This window comes from Triturus cristatus, chromosome 11 (genome assembly GCF_964204655.1).
Source record: "Triturus cristatus chromosome 11, aTriCri1.1, whole genome shotgun sequence".
In the NCBI taxonomy this organism is placed as follows: Eukaryota; Metazoa; Chordata; class Amphibia; order Caudata; family Salamandridae; genus Triturus; species Triturus cristatus.
This window is the reverse complement of record NC_140594.1, coordinates 889,104,658-889,110,657: the sequence shown is the minus strand read 5'-3', so window position 1 is coordinate 889,110,657 and position 6,000 is coordinate 889,104,658.

The window sequence follows — 6,000 nt, the reverse complement described above, 5'->3', positions numbered from 1 at the left end:
TTTTATTTTATTTGCAGTTTGAACACAACAGTACACAAAGGATCAGCACAGAAACAAATCCAATAAGCACAGAATACAGTACATAAGATTAAGCAAGAAACAGATGAGAGCAGATTTAGAAAACTTGTGACCCTAGCTCGACTGGATACTAACCAACCCTCTCCATGTTGATATCGGGGCCCACAACCTATTTCCAAAATCCCGCATTTTTTTACTCTTCTGCTCATACAGACATCTCTCGATGTTATGTATGCTCAGCAGTCTAGACAGCCACATTTGAAAAGAAGGGGCCAATGTATCTTTCCAACCCGCAGAAATTAAAATCCGAAGCACTGCCACAGACATAAAGACCAGTGCTTCTTCAGCCTGTACCAATTTCTGCTTATGATCACAGCCCAACAACATCAGGGTAGGGGATAGATCGATCTTATGACCTAGCAACCCCTCCCAAAACTTCCCCACTTCCCTCTGTAATGAGGACAGTGAGCTGCAGTAAAAGAACATGTGCAAGAGATCGGCTTGTCCAGCATTACATCTTGGGCATCTATCATCTACCCTAACCCCCCATGCGAATAATTTGGCGGGAGAATTATATAAATTGAATACAGTTTTATAATGCTGGGCCCTCAAATTTGTAGATCTAAATACTTTTTTATTCAGGGTGAGGGCCAGATCCAAGTCTACATCAGGGTCCCCCAATTTCAAAGCCAAAGCAGCCTCGTTTTTTTCCATATCATCTTGCACTTCTGCAATTAACTGCTTATAAACCCCTTTTATCTTCTTACACCCCCCATTTAACAAAACTATTACGGGGGCATCCTCTATTAGCGAGAGTTTGGGTCTCAGTGCCTTTAATGGCCGTGCTACTTGGCCATACAAAAACCAGTGATTGACTGGGATATCGAACCTTTGTTGAAGGGCATCAAAACAAAGCGGTTCGAGGCCTCCCCATATATCCCCAAAGGTCCTAATGCCTACATCCCTCCATACCTGTAAATTCCTGTCGGCCCCCACATAAGGGAGCAAACTAGAGTTACACAAGTGGAGATAGCGATTTACCTTTGGTATTTTGCAAAGTTTAAAAATAGACCGCCTAACCCCCCAGACCCCTTCCAAGATCTTCAGGCAGGGCCTCTTATAGTATCTTCGATCAACTTCCCGCCACAGCAGCCCAATGGCCTTTTCCCCAATTAACAACTCAAAAATGGAGGGTATATCCTGGGCTGCCAAATTAATAACACCAAAATTAGTCTCGTGTTGAAACAAGATGGACATTTGTGTCAGGAGACAAGACCAATGATAAAATCTCAAGTTTGGTAGGGCCAGTCCTCCCCTTTCCCAGGGAAGTGACATAAGATTTGTAGAGCGCCTGACCCTGCCATACTGCCAAATAATTCTCATGAAAATAGAATCCAAGCTATTAATTAATGTTTCCTCCAAAAAAAGGGGTATGGCTCTAAACAAATAAAGGACTCTAGGAAATATTGACATTTTTAAAACATTTACCCTCCCGATCAGAGAAAGATGTAACACATCTATCCTCTTTAGCTCTTTTTCAATGGGTTTCAGGAGTGGGGGATAATTCTCAGCTATTATTTCCTCCACTGAGGCATTGATCTTAATCCCTAGATATGTTGCTGAGTCCACATATCTCGTATCACTTTTAACTATATTCCCAGTGCAAATTATTTGGGTTTTGGATTCATTTAAAAGGTAGCCCGACCACTTGCCAAATTCCTCTGCTATTTCGACCAGGGCCATGAGCGACTGTTGAGGGTTGGTTGTAATAATTGCCAAATCATCGGCATAGGCCAAGATTTTACTAATGTGGCCATTGCAAACCACCAGACTAATCCTGGGGGACCCTAGTATTTTCTGGATGAGTGGGTCAATGTACAAAGCGAAGAGGATCGGGGAGCAGGGGCAGCCTTGACGGGTGCCTCTCTTTATGACTATCTTCTCAGAGCTCTCTCCCATAACCACCACCCTCGCGACCGGATCTATGTACATAGCTTTGAGAGCTCTGATAACTTTCTCCCCGAATCCTCTCCCTACCAGCACACCCCAAAGGAAATCCCAGACGACCCTATCGAAGGCCTTTTCTGCGTCGAGCAGGATCATGGCCATCTCTCCTCCCCCTGCCGCCTGGGCATCGAACAACGCTATTGCTCTTCTAATGTGGTCCGTAGTGCTGCGGCCCGGGATAAACCCATGTTGCCAGGGGGAGACGAGACCACCAATGATCCTGCCCAACCTCTTCGCCCAAATCTTTGAGTATAGCTTAGTGCCGCATTAATTAGCGAGATTGGGCGATAAGAGCCTAGTTTTTCCCGGGGTTTCCCTTTCTTATGAAAGACTACAATATTGGTTTCTCGCCAGGAGGCTGGAACCACTCCTGTACACAATATTCCATTAAATAGATCCACTAATAACGGTATAATCACTGCTTCTAGACTTTTATAGACCTCCAGAGGGATCCCATCCGGGCCAGCGGCCTTACCAGAGGCTAGCTCACGCAAGGCCTCAATTATCTCACCGCCACTGATATCCCTATCCAATTCATCCTTCTCTAGAATATTGAGGCGGGGACCATTATCCACCACCTCGTCCCCCTGACTACCGTCCCGCGTTTCCTCGTCATACAGGCGTTGGTAGAAGTTTTTAAAAGCCTGTATTATCTCATTTCCCTGAGTGAATTCCTCCCCATTTTCTTCAATCCGAGAAATAATATTCCTAGCTTTCCCCTGTCTTATTTGCAGAGCTAAAACTCTGCCGGCCTGCTCTCCCGTTTCATAACGCTTAGCCTTAGATGTTTGATACTCTCCCGAAGCCTTCTGGGTAATCGACTTCTGTAATTTCGCTCTTATTTTCAGCAGTTCACTCTTACTACTATCCCCTCCCATAATTATATCTCTCATATGCTGTTCTTCTGCATCAGACAGAATACCCTTTAACTTCTCCATTTCCCTCTTTTCCTCCTTTCTTATCCTGGCCCCAAAACTTATGGATTCCCCCCTTAAAGCGGCTTTAAATGACTCCCAAACGCCATTCCTAGAAGCGCTAAACCTATTGGCTGCAAAAAACTCATCTACCCAATTCAACAAATGCCCAGTAAATCTGTATCCGCCAATAAACGCCTCTCAAATGTCCACCTGGTCCTGACCCTATCAGGTCCAGATATTTCATAAAACAATATCAAAGGATTGTGGTCATACAATAATTTCGGGAGTTTTGTTATTCCTACTCTGTTTATTTCAGTAGAAGAAATAAAAAAATAGTCCAACTTAGTGTACTTCTGAAAAGGATTTGAAAAATATGTAAAGCCCGGCTTTAACGGTTCTTTTGCACCCCATACATCCTTCAGCCCATGGGAGTTGATAAGGGCTTTTATTGCCCTGAAAACTCTTGGTTTACGACCCTGATACACAACTGAGTCACCCCAGTCAGAAGAGATATTTAAATCTCCACACATTATTATGGGGTTGACCAGGTAGCTAGCTCCAGTTCTAGGATGTCAAAAAGCTCCGGATCATCTTCATTTGACCCATACACTACACAAAGTGTCGGGCCCCTTTCTAATTCCACCAAAACCCATCTCCCATTGCTATCCGCCTTAGTCCGCCTGATCTCTCCCAAATTTTTTTTTAATAAAATCGCAACTCCCCTGTTCGTTGACGATTGGGTAGAACAAGCCACCAGCTCAAAACCGCTGAAAGACATAAGGCCCCTTTTAGACCAAGGAAGGTGAGTCTCCTGAAGACAGAGAATATCGATTCTATAATTCTTAACAAAGTGAGCCAGCCTTAGACGTTTCCTCCAGTCGTTTAACCCACCTATGTGAACAGAGCAAATCCTAATGCATGCCATCTTGACGTACTATTTGGACGCAGCAATAAACCAGCTCTTTAGGCTCCTTCGGAATCCCTAAAACCATAATCTGACTTAAAAAATAAACAAGCTGAGACAAACTGCAATTTTTTCCCTTATTTTTTCGCCCCTCAACCCCCAAACCCTTGCCTCCCTTCCACCCGCCCCGATCTCCCTCCCTTCCAATGTGATCCCCTCCCCTTAGAAGAACCCCGGGCACAATTAGAGTCAGAAAATCAGCATCTAGTAATAATAATAATACTTTTTTCGGTATAAAAAAATACCATAAAAGTGCAGATCAAATACATCATAATATAAAAACAAAACAATCAACAGCTTAGAATGATACATGTTCGATCCTTCCATGAGTGGAAACCCCTTAACACATTAAATTCATATTAAAGACCAATGAGAGGCTAACATCGCAGACCACAAAAGTACATGTAAAAAACATCACAATTAAGAGAGGAACATAATAGTTTGACAGCTTAGAATTGATATATATTCGCTCCCATCACAATTAAAAGAACCTTCCCCTCTTCAAATTCATTCATTTTTTATTTTTTTGGGGGAACTTTTAAAAACTGGTATTACGAGCCACATTTGTTCATCTGGTACCTCTTGTATTTCTGAGTCTGATGGCTACCCTTAAAAAGTTTACAGTGCAGAACAGGGTTAATGTGTCTGTAGACAATTCTAAAAATAACAGGGCCACCTTTGCATGTTTACATCTAGAAGTCTTTAAAATACTTTTTAAAAACAAACTCCTAGGTAGTGAATAAAAAGGGCATAATAAAACAAAGTGAAGGGTATCCTGAGGAGACCGATGGTCGCAGCCACACGGACCCTTCAACTCTATGGACGGGGTGTATTCTGCCGGATTAGCTAGTGTGTGGTGCAATGGATTGAGCCTAAACCGTGTCATTATAAATCTATCATGGGCATTATGGAAATAAGATAAATAGGGCTCAATACCCAAACATGATTTAGTCAGGAGGTGTTCTCTAACTCTGTTTAACCAGTTCCCTATCTTCCCTGAGTGATATAACATGCTTCTGGAACTGGGCCTGCACCAAAGTCTTGTCATGCACTGACATTTTAGTGGGGTTATTAAAAAGATCTGCGCATTCTATGGCTTCTAAAGTCTCCTTTACATACTTAAGCCATGGGATGTTCAGCCCCCGGTCACGGGCAAGGCGGTCTGTTATAATCTGCTTACTAAATGAGGCCTCTGTATTTGCCCATATTTTGGCCCAGCAGGTTAGGGGTTTGGCTTCCAGCCTATCTCTGACATAACTGACACCCAGTTCTTCGTGAATGATGTGAGACGGTGTGCTCTGAGGCACTTTCAGTAGGCGCCGGAGGTACTTGTTTTCCTCGGTCTGCAGATGATGCGTGTCAATAAAACCCCATACCTCGCTTCCATAAAGAATTTTGGCACAACATTTAGAGCTGTATAATCTCAGTATTTGCTCCGGGGACCAACGGCCCAACCTTCGTGCAAAGTTCATGATCGACCCAGAGCAGCTCACTAGTGTGCGGCATTTCTCTTCTACAAGGGCCTTAAAATTAAGACGACTGTCAAATAATATCCACAAATAAGAAAAGGAGTGCACCTTTCCCAGGTGATGGGAACCAATCGAGTAAACATAGTTTTTACTCGGTTTTTTCCCCACTTCCATGATGTATGTCTTAGTTAAATTGGCGGACAGATCTAGGTTCTCCATAAAGGAAACAAAGCCGTCTATCAAACCCTGGATCCCTTTGGATGTCCGCGCGAGGAGAACAGCATCGCCCGCGTAAAGCAGGACGCGGATCCCTCTTGAGCCAATCCGCGGTGTATCAACCATTAAAGTGCTAAGTGCCTGATCCAAGCCATTTATGTACAGGGTGAACAGAAATGGGGCCAGAATACATCCCTGTCTCACCCCACTTGAACATGGGAAAGGGTCGGTGGTACTTCCCTCCTGATTGTATCTGTATTTGATTCTCTCTTCCTTTTTGGAAGAAAACGATTGTTTGCACTCTTCCCAAACTGGCTTCCGACCGAAGCAGGGTACTGAAACAGCCCTGCTAGTAGTGGTCGAGGAATCTAGGAAAATTCTTGATGTCGGGGGGGTCCGCAGCTATAAT